Raw genomic sequence first — 18751 nt, 5'->3', positions numbered from 1 at the left:
ATTGTCCTCAATGTTTAAAAATTAGCCACAAACAATGTCATAACAACAAATGAAAGGTATTAAAGCAAATAAAAAAAAAATCACAAAATCACAAAAGAAAACAAAAACAAAATAATTATAAAATAAAAATTACAACACAAACAAACAAACAAACAAAAAAAATGAAACAGTAAACCCTAATCACACAATTCCGAAACCCAAAAAAATTTTGAAGCCCAAAGCCCACAATTTCGAAACACAAACCACGGTGAATTTAACCCACTTTGAAACCCAAACTAAAGTGAAACCCGACCCACAATTTGTTTTCATTTCCGGCTTTTTATTATTATTTAGTTTTGTAAAAACAAACTATCGAACCGTGAATAGCAACACAAAGAGCGGGATTTTAACATGGGTCATGATGTCTCGGTTCAGTGTAAGGGACCAACAGACAGGGTGAGACACGTGTCGACACATAGAGGCGCCGCAGACTCCACAAGCAAAAATTACGGGCTCATGGAAAGGCGCGAAGACTTTACTGAACGCGTTCGTTCAGAAAAGACACGTCGTGATAAATGAGTTGGGTATGGTTGGAAGGCGAGAAGGTTGTGGGACTCAAGGAATGCTGGAGATTCAGAAAATGCTCAGATGCTGCAATGGCTAGGGTTTGTCAAAGACTAAGTCTATAAGAAAGGGTGAAAAAAAAAAAAAAACACAAACTCAGAAACACACAAAAGAGAAAAGAAAGAAAGAAGAAAAGAGAGTGAGAAATCAAATGGCCTCTAACTACCCATTTTCGTTGGATCTCAACCTAGCTCCACCGACTCAGACACAAGGCCAAGCAGCGGCACCAGTATGGATGCCCTACTTTGCTTCCGCACGGGGGCCTGTGACAGTAACTGACTCAATACTCCTGGACAACGATGTTGCCATTGGAGTGGGCAGAAATCTGGTGACTCCTAAAGATATACGTGTTCTGGGGACAAGGGATGACAACCGGGTCGTGAGCGATGCCCTGGCACTGAGCGTGCAGAGTACGGCAACAGTCGCAAGTTTGGGTCATCGCCTACTTGCGAAGTCCCATGAGGTAGAGGTGCTGAAAGGTCAGTTGGCGGCGGAGCGAAGTATGGTTGAGGAGTGTCAGACTGCTATAAAAAGCTTGAAAAGGGAGAGGTCAAGGATAGTGGAGGTGAATCGACACCAGCTAGAAGTATTGCGGGACGAGAATAGAAACCTATCAAAGATGGTAGAGTTGTACTCTCGCGACATGCGAAAACAGCTGGAAGACCTAGACAGACCGGGTAAACGCAAACAAGCAGATCGCGAGAGTAGTTACTCTCAAGCTAAGATTGCGATCTTTGGGAGCTCAAGTGATGAGCCCCAAGAAGCTGTGCGTGAAGCCCCGGAAGAGGACAGCCAGAAGGCCAAACTCAAAGCTCCAATGGTCGAGACACCAAGCACCGAGAAGAAATGATTTCCTACTGCATTATTGTTGTTTTTATTTTATTTTGTTGTTTTTGTATTTTCGTTATTTTGTTTTGAAAATAAAATAGTAAAGTTGCAGAAGAAAAAAAAAGAAAACGGAAAAGAAAGCACACTTCCCAAACTTAAATCAAATAAAGACGACAAACGGAAAAGAAAGCACAGTTCCCTAACTAAAATAAAATAAAGATGACAGCCGAAAGGAAAAAGCAAAAACACAAAGCTCTAGAAAATGAAAGTAACGGGCAAAAACATAAAACACCAGAAAACACGGAAAAAAGAAAAGTAAAGTGAAAGTAAAGGTGCTCCCCCTTGAAGCGATTAGGTCGAGCATGCCCGGGAAATCCGAAATGGTGTTGGCTTTCTCTCATCAGCGTATATCTATTTAAACCACACCTCTGCAAGCGGATGATACCCAGCATTTCTTCCTGCAAACTCAAGGAAAAACATCAAAAAATTCAGAAGCAAAACAAATGGCATCCTCATGCACTCACCTTGATGATCTCAACCTTGAGCTCTCACTTGCACCACCGAATGCCCAGACAAGGGCTCCTCCAACTCCTGTCTTCCCAAACTCCACATATCATCACGGCACGGCCTCAAACTTTGCTGAGGCAATACCGAACTTTTCTGAGGCACTGTCGAACAGAGCAGTGCTGCTAGGAGGCATGATTAGCAGCAAGCTCACTCCGACAGATCATCTGCATGTGGCACAGAGGTCTGATAAGGCAGCGGTAGAGGAGTCCCACAATTTAACTGTGCTCCACGCGGTCTCCGCTACCAATTTGGGCATGCGATTACTGGCGAGGACAAGGGAGTGTGCCGCGATGAGCGAGGAAATAGCTTCCTTGAAGGCTATGGTGGCGGACTTGCAGAAGCGGCTCTACTGTGCCAATCAGCACGTGGAAGCACTGCAGAGGAAAAATGAGGACCATGTCGAGCTGCTGCAAATTCTGCAAGTAAGAGAAAATAGAGGCAAGCCATGATGATGATGAAGATGAAGAAGAAGAAGAAGAAGAAGAAGTTTTTTTTGTTTTTTTTTGTTTTTTTTTTTTGTTTTGTTTTTTTTGTTTTGTTTTTTTTTAATGCAGCGTTTGAAATAAAAATGTGTTTTAATACTCAGAAATAAACTAACTAACCATACCACGTAAATAAATAAATAAACTAACTTAACAAAACAAAAACAAAGACTATACAGAAAAGAAAACAAAGAAAATAAATAAATAAATAAAACTTAATTTAAAAACACACGAATATACAAGCAACTCACGGATGACCAGTTAAGGGCCTCAGAAAACACAGCCAGGGGATCCGGGAAGGTTGGAGGGGTCACAATGGTCCCGCTTAAAACCCAAACTTCTTAGACACCGAAGGTGTCGCCTAAAGAACTCCTAGACACTGTATTGACGGAAGTGCTTACTGGAGTTACCAAAAGTTAGCTCATATGAAAAATAAATTTTTTTTTTTTTTAAATAAATTTTTTAAAGATATTCTTGTAAGAAAAAGAAACAAAAACAAATTAAGATAAATGAAACAACAAACCATAAACGAAAATGAACTAAGTACTCTAAACAAACTCAAACAAACTCAATAAATTGTTGTACTAAAAGAAACAAACCAAGAAACCAAAGAAAAAAAACAAACAGCACTTTCTATCACCTATTTATCACCATTTGGACAGATTCGTTTCTATGTTTTTCAGCTTCGACCTGTGTTCAGTTTTTAGGCTATAACTTTCCAACCGTAAGTCCAAATTTCACGTTCTTTATATGGTTGGATTCAGCATAGAAAAACAAAGAACTCAGCGCGGACCAAAAGGTAAAAACAATGACGGAAATAAACATAATTCAAAGAAGAGAAAGGATTTAAATGCTCCCCCTTGAAGCGATTAGGTCGAATGTGATGCACTTGGAGGTCGCGACTTCTCCCATTGCTCCACACTTCCCATTCTTATGATTGAGGTTGCCATCTCTCTCCATTTTTATTAAGCTATCATAAATTGCTAAAACAAACACACAAACTTGAAATGGAATTAAAAGGATTAGGAAATAAAAACTAAAAATGAAAGGGAAAAATCAACACAAGTCCAATTCCATGCTTCAAAGCAACAAGCACCAATGGGTTGTGTAAGCTGGGACTTAAACCCAGTTCTCTTGCTTGTTGGGCAATTGTCCTTTTCTGTTGGACTACAAACACAACTTGTCCATTAACGTCATTAACTTTAAAACTTGAAATTGTCTAGTTAAGAAAAAAAAAAATAAAGTAGGAAAGCCAAATAGAATCAAACAATGTTACCGATCCCCGGCAACGGCGCCAAAAACTTGTTGTGTCGATACAGCTGCACCAAAATGGATTCAGCTGCATCCTCAACTTGTGATACTCGCAAGTGCACGAGCCGTTCGGTAGTATAGCGTATGTAAGTGCGAGGTCGATCCCACGAGGATTGGTGATTGAATGATTCAATTCATTTTCCCTACACAAAACAGAAATGAAAAAGAAAGGAAATAAATAAAACAAGGAAGAAAGAAATAACTAACTCAAGCAAATAAGTTCCCAAGTTCAATTAGATTAATGGATTGGTTCTAGCTAAAGTATGATTAAGCCATGGTGTGTGGTCATAACCTTGTGTTCCTAATTCCCTAATTTGATCATTTGTTGTCTAACCTAAAATTAAGCATTAGGAACCCATTAAGCATAGAAGAACAATTTAAACAACCAAGCATGTATCTAATCCCTGTTGTCGAATGTCCATACATACTCTTCCTATTCATAGTTCAATTCGAATTAAAGCATGGTGTATACTCTTAATTCAAACCAAGATAGCTAACATGCAAGCCTAAATGGTGATCAATCATTCAAACTAGCATATTAACTTATAAGCATAATGAATAAGAACATGAACCATAATTGAAACTTGGAAACTAATCAAACTTGAAAAACTAAAGAAAAGAATTTACATAATGAAAAGTAAAGTGGAACTAAGAAAAACTTAAGGAGAATTTCAGCACAAATATTTCATTACAACAATTGAAAACTAGAAAATGAAACTAAGAGAATTTGAGGGAGAGAAGGGAAGGGAGCTCTAGAGAAGTGTTTGAGAGCTCCCCCCCTTGGGGTGTGTTTACAAGCTTGGGAAACCTCACTATATATAGGCCTAAGGAAGCTGAAAATCTGAATTAAGTATGGCTAATGCATACAACACTTGTTTTATAAAATCTGAAATGGTTGATGCACTTCACTAATGCATACAACACTTCCATTATAAAATCTGAAATGGTTGATGCACTTCACTAATAAATCTCACCAGCAGCCCTAGCTCATCTTCATGTCACCATGACCAAGCTTCCAACCAGAAATAATAGCTCATCCTGAGGTCAGCATGACCAGCAACTTCAAGGGCTTACGAATTGGGCTTCTCTTAAGCAAATTAAGACTTTAAGCACTCCAACTTGAAGTTCAGAATGTCTTCTTTCCAGCCATATATCATTTGGGCCAATCCAAGGTCGGAGGAGGAAGTTAAGGCCAAAACAAATTGCTAACTCATTTTGCGCGCTGATAAAATCAATCCTGAGCATGGCTCTGTGTTTGCTAGGTAACAGACTCCATATTTATCCAATGGGGCTGAATTTTGGATATGTTATATTACACACCCATTGGAACAACTTTCATGAAGAATGTGACCTCATCCGAGCTATGTAGGTTGCTGAAACAAAGCTTGCAATATGACCTACGAAACTGGGCTGGCAGGGGACTGTAGCCAAAATTGAGTTTGTCTTTAAGCTCTTCATCCATTCATCCAAATTAGGCTCTAACATGCACGGATTGCATCATTTACTATCCAAAGCCCTCATTATTACCTAAAGCTCAATGAACTGAAAGATAAACACAAAAAGGATTAAAAACACAAGTTTAACTCAAAAACATAACCAAATCATAAGCTAGAAGGGTACAAAATGATATGTAAATATGCACCGATCACCTCCCAAGAAGCGCCTTAGTTACTGTCTTGGCAAGACATTGTGCAATCAGCTAAGTTGATGGTACGAAGGGAAGTTGATCTACCACATGGCCAGTTTGGATGCCAGCTGAAACTCCCTCATAGAATGGCTTTAAACGTTGTCCATTTACTTTGAAAGTCGAGCCATCTTTAGGGTTTTGAATCTCCACAGCTCCATAGGGAGAAACATTGACCACGGTGAATGGGCCTTGCCATCTAGACTTCAATTTTCCTGGAAAGAGACGCAAACGTGAGTTAAACAAAAGAACTGACATACCTTTGGAGAACTCTTTCCGTTGAATGTTTCTGTCATGGTAACTCTTGGTTCGTTCTTTGTAAAGCTTTGCATTCTCATAAGACTCATGTCTAATTTCTTCCAATTCATTCAGCTGAAACTTTCTTGCATGGCCTGCCTTGTCTAGATCAAAATTTAACTTCTTGATGGCCCAAAAAGCATTGTGTTCAAGCTCCATTGGCAGGTGACAAGCTTTCCCAAACACAAGACGATAAGGGCTCATTCCAATGGGAGTCTTATATGCTGTCCTATAAGCCCATAATGCATCATTGAGCTTGGCTGCCCAATCTTTCCTTGTATTGTTCACCACCTTCTCCAGGATGTGCTTAATTTCTCTATTGCTTATTTCCACTTGACCAGAAGTTTGCGGATGATATGGTGTAGAGACTCGATGGGTGATGTTGTACTTCTTCATGAGTGCTTCGAATGGCTTGTTACAGAAGTGGCTGCCTCCATCACTAATGACAGCCCTTGGAGTACCAAACCTTGTAAAAATATTATCCTTCAAGAACTTCAGCACCACCTTATAATCATTGGTTTTGGTGGCTATGGCTTCCACCCATTTAGACACATAATCAACAGCAACAAGTATGTAAGTATAACCAAAGGAAGATGGGAATGGTCCCATGAAATCAATACCCCACACATCGAAGAGCTCCACAACAAGTATGTTATTCAATGGCATTTCATTCCTGCGACTTATGTTCCCCATCCTTTGGCACCTATCACACTTAACACAAAAATTAAATGCATCTTTAAATAGAGTGGGCCAAAAGAAACCAGATTGCAGAATTTTAAGTGCTGTTTTCTTAGCTCCAAAGTGACCTCCACAGGCCAATTCGTGGCTATGCCTAAGTATGCTTTCTTGCTCTTCTTCTGGAACACATCTTCTGATGAGTTGATCCGGGCAATGCTTGAATAAGAAAGGTTCATCCCATACATAATGTTTCACCATGGAAAAGAACTTCTTCTTATCCTGAGAAGTTAGATCATTTCTAAGAACACCACAAGCAAGATAATTAACAAAATCAGCATACCATGGCTCTTTGACTTGGGCAGCATATAGTTGTTCATCAGGGAAAGTCTCATTCAAGGGTAGCACAGCTCCTCCTTTTTCTTCAACCACAATTCTGCTCAAATGATCAGCTACCACATTCTCACATCCCTTCTTATCTCGAATCTCCAAATCGAATTCTTGCAGCAAGAGAATCCATCTAATCAAGCGTGGTTTGGCATCCTTCTTAGTGAGCAAGTATCTAAGGGCTGCATGGTCAGAATAAACAATTACTTTAGAACCAACAAGGTAAGAACGAAATTTTTCTAAAGCAAAAACTACAGCAAGCAACTCCTTCTCTGTTGTGGAGTAGTTGATTTGAGCATCATTCAAGGTCCGGCTAGCATAATGAATCACATGGGGCAGCTTGTTCTTCTTTTGACCTAAAACTGCACCAATAGCAAAGTCAGAGGCATCACACATTATTTCAAATGGTAAAGACCAATCCGGAGCTATGATAATAGGGGCTGAAGTTAGCTCCCTCTTCAAGGTAGAAAAAGCTTCCATGCAAGCTTCATTAAACTCAAAAACAGCATCCTTAGCAAGGAGATTACACAATGGCCTTGTAATGCTTGAGAAATTTTTGATGAACCTTATATAGAATCCAGCATGACCTAGAAAGCTTCTAATTCCTTTAACAGAGGTAGGGGGTGGAAGATTTGAGATGAGGTCGATCTTGGCTTTATCCACTTCGATTCCCTTGCTTGAAATCACATGGCCTAGTACAATGCCTTGTCTCACCATGAAGTGACACTTCTCCCAATTCAAAATCAAATTTGTTTCCTGGCATCTTTTAAGCACTAGAGACAAGTGGTGAAGACAATTATCAAAAGAGGAACCAAAAACTGAAAAATCATCCATAAATACCTCAATGAATCGTTCCACCATATCTGAAAAGATTGACATCATGCATCTTTGGAAAGTTGCTGGGGCATTGCATAAACCGAATGACATCCTTCTATAAGCAAACGTACCAAATGGGCATGTGAATGTGGTTTTCTCTTGGTCTTCCGGAGCAATGGGAATTTGATTATAACCTGAAAAACCATCAAGAAAACAATAGTAAGCATGGCCAGATAAACGTTCAAGCATTTGATCAATAAAAGGTAAGGGGAAATGATCTTTTCTAGTGGATGTGTTCAACTTCCTGTAATCAATGCAAACTCTCCAACCAGTGACAGTTCGTGTAGGAACTAGCTCATTCTTCTCATTCTTCACAACGGTGATTCCGGACTTCTTTGGAACAACTTGCACAGGGCTCACCCACTTAGAATCTGAAATTGGGTAGATGATTCCTACATCGAGTAGCTTTAAAACTTCAGCTCTAACCACCTCTTTCATGTTGGGATTTAGCCTCCTTTGGGCATCACGAGATGGTTTGCTGTCTTCTTCCATTAAAATCCGGTGCATGCACATGCTTGGACTAATTCCTTTGATGTCTGCTATGGTCCACCCAATGGCTGTTTTATGCTCTTTTAGAACTTTAATTAAGCTCTCTTCTTCATGTGAGGAGAGACCTGCAGCAATTATAACAGGGAGAGTTTCGTTAGCACCCAAATATGTATATTTAAGATTATTGGGAAGAGGTTTAAGTTCTAGCTTTGGTGGGATGACAATGGATGGCTCCAATTTCGTGGATGATGGTCCAAGAGGCTCGATTGGTGGCCTAAAGGATGGTGGGTATGGCGGAAACACTTCTAAGGCAGCCACCACTTCTTGGAACTCCGGTTCACAAAGATCTTCCTCTTCTTGTGTTAAGACAGCTTCTAGAGCATCATTAGACTTTCTCTGCAAAATTTTGGAAGAAACCTCATGATCCACAACATCAATTGAAAAGCAAGAATCAAGAGAGATAGAAGGTTGAGATAGAGCATTAAGCATTTTAAATTCAACAGTTTCACCCAAAACAGTCATGGAGAGAGTGCTATCTTTCACTTTGATGATTGTGTCTGCAGTGGCCATGAATGGCCTGCCTAGGAGAATGGGATCAACACGATCTCCATTTGGATTGTCTTCCATGTCCATCACTACAAAATCAGCAGGGAGAATTAGTGTATTAACTTGAACTAGAATATCTTCTACAATACCTTTTGGATATTTTATAGAATGATCAGCTAGTTCAAGTCGCATTGAAGTCTTCTTCATCCCTTCTAAGCCAAGCTCTTGATAAACTGAATATGGCAAAACATTGATGCTTGCTCCCAAGTCCAACATGGCTCTTCCAACCTTCTTGCCTCCAATGTTAATGGGAATGTCAAAGCTGCCAGGATCATCTAGTTTTGGTGGAAGCTTCCTTTGCAATACAGCACTTACATTCTGGTCGAGCTTTACTCCTTCATTTGGAGCGAAATTGAGCTTGTGAGTTTTCAAGTCCTTGATGAATTTTCCATATGCAGGAATCTGTTCAATAAGATCAAGCAAAGGCAAATTGATATTAACTTTACTCAAAATATCATAAATCTCTTTAAAAGCCTTATCTTGCTTTGCTTTCTTAAGACGGCCTTGAAATGGAATCTGTGGAACATATGGAGCGGGTGGCACGTATCTATCTTCTTGAAGATGTGGTGGCACAAATTTGTCATCCCTTTTATGCAATTGGAATTGATCGGATTTCTGAGAATCTGATTTGGCCTTAGGAGCAGATTGAGAAGTTTTGAGTTGTTCTCCTTCCGTGGCCATGGTCTCCTCCTCTTCATTTTCTACAATCACAACATCATTTGAAAGATTAGAATCATCTTTATTATCAATGATCTTACCTGATCTGAGCACATGAATGGCCTTGGCTTCTGGGTTCTTTGGATTGATCTCAGTTTGGCTTGGCCATTTCCCAGGCACTCTTTGAGTTATTTCAGCAGCTATTTGGCCTAATTGGACTTCCAATTTGGAGATGGCAGCTTGTGTAGTTTGCTGAAAATTGGATTGGTTGATTGCCATCTGCTTCACTATATCTTCCAATGATGATGATGATTGTTGTGGCCTTTGGAATGAAGGGGGATTTGCTTGATTCTGGGTATTTCTCCATGAAAAGTTTGGATGATTCCTCCAACCTGGATTATAACTTTGAGAGTATGGATCATTTCTTGGACCTTGGTTGTAGGAATTTACCAACTTAGCTTGCTCTTGCACAAATTCTGGATATCCAGCCCCAAGTGGACAAGCTGTGGTAGCATGGTCATGAGATTCACAAATGCTACACACTTCCTTCGGAGGGCTTCTTGAGTTTAATGCAAGAAGAGCATCTAGCTTTTGTTCCAGTTTTGAAATCTGCACACTAGAAGCATCATTAGAACCACTAATAACACGTTTACCTCTTGTATCCGTATGTTGGGTCTCCATTGCTATCTCCTCAAAGAGTTCGTACGTTTCTTCTGGAGTTTTGGTTTTAAAAGAACCACCTGCAAAATTGGTGACTATATTATGACTAGAAGGGGTTAGTCCTTTATAAAACATACGCATTTGAAGCTTCAATGGAATCCCATGATGAGGACATTGGTTGAGCAACCCATTGAATTTCTCCCATGCTTCACAAAACGATTCATCATCTTGCTGTGCAAATAACAAGATCTTGTCCCTAAGCATGTCGGTCTTTTGCGTGGAGAAGTATTTTTCTAGGAACTTCTTTTGAATGGCAGACCATGTAGTGAGTGAACCAGGCTTCAAAGAATTCAACCAATACTTCGCCTTATCCTTTAAAGTGTATGGAAACACTCTCATTCGAAGTTGATCTTCTGTCACACCTGTCAAGGGAAAAGAACTCACAACATTAAAAATATCCTTTATATGAGTCAATGGATCTTCATTAGGTAAACCATAAAAGGAAGGCAGCATATTAAGATGAGAAGATTTAAGCTCATAATTTCGAGCTACAGTGGGCAGCAAAATGCTTGAAGGAGATGCTGGAATTGTTGGGATATCAAGTTCTCCCATGAACTCAATGGCAGCCATCATTTCTTCTTCTTCTTGGTCTGAACTTGCTTCCGAATTTGAAAGTGAAGAACCAGGCAGTTCAGTGTGGAGAGCAAGACTTGTAAATGTAGCAAGAGCTTGCTCTTTTGCAGTTGACAACTCCCTTTCTAGACGATTCTGAATTTCAGAGGTCACTCGTCTGGGTTGCAATGATGGTCCTGCGTTCAAAGATCTAGAACGTTGGAACGAAGACCTCACTTGTTCAAGTAATGGATTTTTAGACATAAACTACCTGAAACAGAAAATTAGATTAATTAGAAACACTAAAAAGAATAGGGTAACCTTGGGCACATAACCAGGGAAGAACTTTCGTTCAGTCCCCGGCAACGGCGCCAAAATTTTTTGTTAATAATATGTTAACTCACAATTGTACGGGGCAATTAGTAGTATAGCAAGACAAGTACGAGGTCGTACCCACGAAGACTGAGAAGTTCAAATTAGTTATGTACTTTAGATTACCAAATTCAAGAAGTTAGGAAGTTAAATCTAAAACAGAATTTAAAGCAAGAGTGAGTTTGAAAACAAATGCAGCAAGATTAAAATGAACTTTGAAGTGAGAATGCTTGTGATTATAGAAAGAAATGAACAAACTGAAATTGCAACGGAAAGCAAGTAAACAAAAGTAACAAAGTGTGATTTTGAAAGTTAAAACACAGGTTTGGAGACTAGGGCATTCGATTCACCATAACAATTCAATTCTGGGTTATAAAGATTCAAGTAACAAGTCTAATTCAGATTCAAAGATTGATTCTAGCTAAAGTATGATTAGGCCATGGTGTTTGGTCCTAACCTTGTGTTCCTAATTCCCTAATTTGATCATTTGTTGTCTAACCTAAAATTAAGCATTAGGAACCCATTAAGCATAGAAGAACATTTTAAACAACCAAGTATGTATCTAATCCCTGTTGTCGAATGTCCATACATACTCTTCCTATTCATAGTTCAATTCGAATTAAAGCATGGTGTATACTCTTAATTCAAACCAAGATAGTTAACAAACAAGTTCTAATGGTGATCAATCATTCAAACAAGCATGTTAACTTATAAGCATAATGAATAAGAACATGAATCATGAATCAAACTTGAAACTCCAAACTTATAAACCCAGAATATTCATGTTAGGTTACATCGAAGCCCTAGTTATGGATTTAGCTACTCATAATGGAAAAGAGACTTGAACAGAAATGAGAAAACATAATGAATGCAATAAGAGTAGAAAAACCCTTTTTCTGAAGTTCTTGTGGTGTCCAAGGCTTCTCCAAGTGCTTCTCCACTTCTAATGCTTCTCCAAGAGCTTCCCCACTTCTAGAAAGATGTATGAAGAATATGGAGGTGATTTGGGATGAGTTTGAGTGAGTGGTGATGGCTAAGGAAGATGAAATTCGTAGGGAAATGGAAGAGAAGTTTGCTGGAGTTGTTTTGGTGATTGTTGGAGTGTTTGGGATTGTGAGAGTGTTTGAGGATGGTTGGAGTGAATTGTGGGGGTTGTGAATCTCAGGATTTGTTGTATCTTGAATGTGGAATGGATGTGGTATTTATAGGGAGAGGGGAGTGACAAATCTGAATTCAATATGGCTAATGCATACAACACTTGCATTATAAAAGATGAATTGGTTGATGCACTTCACCAATAGATCCCACCAGCAGCCCTAGCTCATCTTCATGTCACCATGACCAAGCTTCCAACCAGCTACAATAGCTCATGCCTAGCTCACCATGACCAAGCTTCCAACCAGCTCATCCTGAGGTCAGCATGACCAGCAACTTCAAGGGCTTACAACTTGGGCTAGGCTGAATCAAATGAAGACTTTAAGATGTCCATTGTGAAGTTCAGAATGTGTATGATCCAACCACACAAGTATTGGCCCAATCCAAGCTCGGAGGAGGAAGTTAAGGCCGAAACAAATTGCTAACTCAGTTTGCTCGCTGACAAAATCCATCCTGAGCATGGTTCTGTGTTTGCTAGGTAACAGACTCCATATTTATCCAATGTGGCTGAATTTTGGATATGTTATAGTACACACCCATTGGAACAACTTTCATGAAGAATGCTGCCTCATCCGAGCTGTGTAGGTTGCTGAAACAAAGCTTGCAATATGACCTACGGAACTGGACTGGCAGGGGGCTGTAGCCAAAATGAGTTTGTCTTTTAAGCTCTTCTTCCATTCATCCAAATTAGGCCTTAACATGCTTGAATTGCATGAATTATGCTCTCTTGCTCTATTGGCCTACAAAACACACAAAGGGAGGGAAATAACTTAGAATTATAGGAACTAAGCAAAAGAAGTAAGTAAATTGGGCATGTATATGTATGAAATTATGAGCTTAACAGGGGCTTCATCCTAATTCATCAAATCCATGCCAAGCAAATGAATTTTCTCTTTTATTTGCATTGGCCCAAGCAAACCATCAAACAATAATTTGCATACCTAGCCATTTTGAAATGAGTCAATTTTTTGAGTCGTTATACTAGTTTCCACAACCAAACTCAAGCTTTTGTCCCCAAAACATAATCATAATAGCAGCCAGAGACAATACTTGAGCTGCTGTAAAGGGTACAACCCATGCTACTGTAGTTGTTACAACCCGAGGCTGCTGTAACTGTTACACCCCAACAACTATAGCTAGCACCCAAGTTGTTATACAAGCAATTTTAGAAGGGTACATTACTAAATCTGGCTTTAATGCCTCCATCACTTGCTAAGCCTCATCATCAAAGCATTACTATCCAAGTTAGCATGCTTTCACTACAAAAGAGCTTAAGGAGGTTCTGCAATAAAGTTCTTGTGGGGGGACTCTGTACACTAGCAATATCCACCCACTGGGGCTCACGTAATAAAGAGGAAATTGGAGCTTCAATTGTGAAGGTATCCAACTACGCAATTATGAAGAAAACAAGCATCCAAGCCCTTGCACGAATTAGAGTTGTTGAGCAAGCAGGAGCGTGCATAACTTCTTCCAGCGCCATAGACACTCATTTGACAACCATAAGATGCCCATGTTTGTCACTGCCATATCAAGAATGTGCCATACCAGTAAAGCATGCCACATGACATTGAGCCCAAGTTATGGAAAAGCAAGGAGCAATTTCAATAGCTCTCAAGACATGAAAGGAGGATACAACTTCATACCATGCCGCTGGAGGTTGCTGAAGATTTTTTCGGTTTACTTTGGGCCTATGCAAATTTCATGCTAACTTCATCCAAGCATCGTAAAGCCTCAAGCATCGAGCTACAATAGACATGCTATCCAAGTTATTTCATGCAAAGTGAAGCAAAATTTAAGAAAGGAAAGAAAGCCAAGCAACAAGCTACAAGCTAACATGCCACGACCTCATTACGAAGCCTATCTACTTAACTCTCTGCATCAATACAAGTACTTCATGCAGCCACAAAAAGACAAGTATCATGCCCTGCATAAAAGAGACTTGACAAATCAAACAAACCATGCTTCAAGCACTAACAACGTGCTATTTTCCTCATCTTGTTGTTGGTCTTCTTTATTTCCAAAGTACAAACCACTAAAAACCAAATTCCCTATGTCCTTTGCTAAACCAGCAAACTTGAAATTAAGCCAAGAATCAAACTTCAACGGCCGAAAAACACAAAACACTTTTGTTCAAACTTCCTATCCAGCCTTCCTTATTTAAGCCCATCTTGTGCAGAATGAAAACTTACGAGCTATTGCATCATGCCAAGCAAATTCGCTAACCCAAGCCACATGCCAAGCTAATTACAATATGTTGGGAAAGCAATCCAAGAATTATCAAGATCATTCAAATAGGTCCAAGCCATAATAAAATGTTTCAAGCCATTTGGACATATGCCTAAACCCATGCCAAATCATTGCAGTCAAAACACTTAAGCAAGGCTACCATGCAAGGAACTGAAAAGAAAAACCATGGAACTTCAATTTCCTTCTTCATGGAGCTCCCTGCAAACGAAAGAGGAAGAAGGAGCGACGCTTACCACGCTCTCTCTCACGTTTATCTTCCGACAGCTCCCAAAAGAAAAAGAAAAAGAAAAAAAAGGGGGGGTACAACTAAAGCCCAAGTGCAGTCAACTGTGCTAAAGATCGATACACCATGCAGTTTCAAAAGGAAAAGCTAACTATGCACCGAGCTAGCCAGCCCCTCCACAACAAAGAAATGCGACCTGCAAGGCGAAATAAAGACAGGTGTTAGAGAAATATGGTGCTAGAAGATATAGCCTTGCTAAAAAACAAAAATTATGCATATTCGCGGTGCAAAGAAGGAGAATTGGGTACCTCAACTAGATCACAGCACATGACTAAAACAGAATAGAAGAAGCACGGAAAGATGATCCTTTCGATATTTCCACCACGCACCAAGTGCCATTATCAGTAGCTCATTTGTCAAGGAGAAGGTCTCGTAGCTTACGGCACTGGCTCTCCAACTTAAGGCTCAACGCATTAACAACAACTCTTGCTTCAGGGGATTGGGCATACATCTTTATGCTACAAGCAGCTTGTGCTCTAAAAACAGCTTGTGCAATAACTTCTTCTGAGTATCAAGCGGGAAGTCCACGCGAGGTCCTAATAAGACACATGCTCATACCCTTTCAGCACACTACTGTAAGGTCGAAAATGATGTTTCCTTTGCAACCTTCAATCATTTGCAAAACATCTTCGGTAGTTGGGTCAGCCCACTCATGATCGAACCACTCTGGTCAGCCCTTAGTGATGTTGCAAGAGTATTGAAAAAAAATCAAGATGCCGCCGGAAACATGCATTTCTTCTATAGAGCACTTGGAAATGAGAGTAGCTTCCAAAGCTTACCGAGTGCCTATGATCAAGTCTTGGCAAGTGTTTCTAAGCGATGAAGGTAGTCGTCTCTTCTTCAGCCCATTGTGCAAGGGGAAATAGGCCATCACTCATCACAGAGGTCATTATGACTTATTACATGAATCCCTGCAAGAATTGCCAACAAAGAATATGCTGAAAAATGGCAAAGCATAAAGCTAGTTCTCTGTGTTAAAGCCAAGCAATCTTCACACTAGCATGCAAGCCATATGAACTTTACAGGCCAAGCAAAGCAAGCTATCTCATGCCAAGCGAAATGCATAAACAAAAAATATTTTCGAAGCATCATGCAATCTATTATTCGAGCTCATGACAAGCAAATTTCTCATTCCATGTTCAATCAATCATTCCAGCAGACCCTTTTTCACAAAGCAAGTGTTACAAACTAAACACTATTCACCTCCTAGTAACCTTTTTCGCAAAAGCAAAAAAAAAAAAACCAAAATCCCTATGAGTTACACAGCATCCTTGCGGACCCATCATACACATGTTTCTGTCTATCCCTATAAAGCCAAAAAAAAAATTAAACAGTTATCCATGACCAAGCTCTAAGCTCATAAAAAAGAAACCAATGGTGGTTTCCTCAAGCTTTCAACAGCCTATGATCTTATGTACTAATCATGCGGTTACAAGCATACGCTCGTGATGCATATAGTTCAACAACAATCAAAAAAAGGGTCAAGAACGTAGCACACGCAAAATATACACCAAGTATGGCAAGTCAAGCTCATGCCAAAGGAAATGCTTAAGCAAATGCCCAAGTAGCATGCTATTTACCCATGGCAAGCAAAATTCTTGTTTCATGATCGATAGCAATTCCCATGGCAAGCAAAATTCTCTCTCAAAAATGCAAAAAATTCAAGCATTGCAAAACATGCATCCTGTCAATTTCTATTTCCCACGACATAAACGAAAGTCCAAGGTTAATCAAGCATGTGTTCACAAGAAAAATGAGCTTAGGCCAAACACCAGTCTATGTCTATTCCTACAAAGCCAAAAGAAAGACTCATGATTCCAGCAAAGGAGCAGAACTATTGACTGAGAAATCGAGATAGAAATCCAAGTTGCCAAGTTGCGAAATTGATACACTCAAAGCTTCGAGCAGAAGGTTATACGACGCAGGCTTCCGGCACCTTCCCCTGCATGTGCCAGAGATGTATACACCTACATAGAAAAGGCACATCGTGCATAGTGCAGCCTTTTCACCAGCACAAAGAGGGCCAACACGTGATAAAAATGGGGAAGGAAAATGGAGAAAAGGAAGGGATGCAGTCCATACCAGCGATTTCTTCTCACAATTCTTTGGCACTCTTCCAGCAGCTTGCAAAAGAAAGAAATCGAAAAGAAGAGAACCCCAAAAACTAACGCGAGCCCTTCCTTGCTAGCACCCACGCCGTGAGTACCCTCTTTGCGACGGTAACAAAATGGGTCAAAGGGGTTTGGTGCTTAGCTGCCAAAACAAAGAGCAAAATCCATGGGTGTGAGGAACCCAACAAACCCCTCAATAGATTCAAGAAATTGCAAGAGAAAAGGGCATACCTTGTTAATCCCCTCAGAGGATAGCCTCAGATGCCCCAAGAAAGAAGGAATTGAGAATTTTGGAAGAAAAGTCTGCACAGAGACAATCTCTTCCAACAACGGCAAGTGGGTTTCTTCATGCGGGGGGGATAACAAAGTCGGGTTTGGCTTGAGCTCCCTTTCAACGGCTGTAGAAGGGCGGCTCTCCTCGATCTCACTCTCTCTCGCTCTGAGTTTGCTGGAGAAAGGAAAGAAAAGAAGAAGAAAGTGGTAGAGAGGGATTTACTCTGGTGCGCGTAAAGAGGAAGGAGAAGAATGAAGAAATAATAAATGAAAAAGAAGAATGAGGAAGTTGGTATCTGGGAAACCACAAATAACGGCTGGAGCTTATGAATTTGATTTTTGGATCAAGTTTAATTATTCGGCCCATTCCAGCACTCATTCATGGCCCTAATAATTAATGGGGCTAATGTTGAGGCCCAAAAAATCCAGGGTTGGGCCTAAATAAATTCCTGGCCCAGTGCGACACCTTATTAAGAAGAAATCCGGTTCGAAGCATGCGAAATTCTTCATGCACGCTTGCACGAGCCATGATCCATGTACCATGCCAAATACATATGCAATCTACCACGCTATAGCCTATAAAATGCACTAGCTCTACAAGCCCATGCTAATTATCCTGTCAAGCATCATATCCATTTTAAAGGTGACAAAATTCAAGCACGTCAAGCGACATGCCATGCCAAGCGAAAATCATTATTATTACACCTAGCCACGCTACAAGCTTAAGTGGGCCCAAGCCACGCAAATGCCCGGGCCTTACTTGAGTGGGTTGTGGTATGGATGGTAACGAGCTTTCATGAGGCCCATTGATGAGCCGAGAAATGGAAGTTTTGGGCCGCTTGGGAGCCCCAAAACTCAAGCCCATTTTTTGAGCCCAAATATGTGGGCAAGCATAAAAGAGAGAGAGAATGGAGCCAAATACCCTAGGAAATAAGCCCATCACCATAATAAGATAGCCCATCATTTAAGGAAATTAGCCCATTCTCTTAATGGGCTAACCTATCACATTAGCAAAAACCCAAGCAGCCAAGAAAATATCTATAGTCACCAGCACTTAGCTGGAAACGTGAACCACGATGAAAGCCAAAGTGTATGTCGGTGAGCTGCTGAGAGGCTCCAGCACATGGGCATAGCAAACTTCAAAGAAGAACATGCAAAGATCCAGAGGATAATGGCGAGCACGGGTTGCTAGAGGGAGGGGCACTCTTCAAACCAACGCCCTTACCAATTTCTTTCTCCTACCAGCTCCTACCATTGAAGAGGGAAGGAAAGAAGGTGCGGAGGTGTTCAAAAATAAGAGTTCAACGCTGGAGCCGCTACAGGAAGGCCTTAGAGCTCCCAAAAACCTTGTCTTGGTGTGTTTGGACTGAGGAAAATTGCATGAAAGATGATGAATCGAAAGGAGAGAAGAAAAAGGGAAGGGGAGACTTGGCAAAAGTGGAGAAAAGCCATTAGGGTTTCTTGGGAAGGAGGAGCTTCCATCGGCTATAAAAAGGAGTGTCTTCTACCCATTAAAAACAACTCAATCGAAGGCAAGCAAACCAGACCCAGAGAGCAAGCATCATCTCTCACCTCT

The 18751-nt window shown here is 40.4% G+C and overlaps 1 non-coding gene across 1 annotated transcript; it reads left to right on the top strand.

The window, feature by feature from the left end:
* Positions 1 to 10279: 10279 nt before the first annotated feature.
* LOC148296769 (small nucleolar RNA R71) lies at positions 10280 to 10386 on the top strand. The gene has a single exon (XR_015834179.1). It is a non-coding gene; the product is annotated as a small nucleolar RNA R71 (small nucleolar RNA).
* The last annotated feature ends 8365 nt before the right edge of the window (positions 10387 to 18751 follow it).

This window comes from Prunus avium, chromosome 2 (genome assembly GCF_965620075.1).
Source record: "Prunus avium chromosome 2, drPruAviu1.hap1.1, whole genome shotgun sequence".
In the NCBI taxonomy this organism is placed as follows: Eukaryota; Viridiplantae; Streptophyta; class Magnoliopsida; order Rosales; family Rosaceae; genus Prunus; species Prunus avium.
This window is presented reverse-complemented; position numbering and strand designations above follow the sequence as displayed.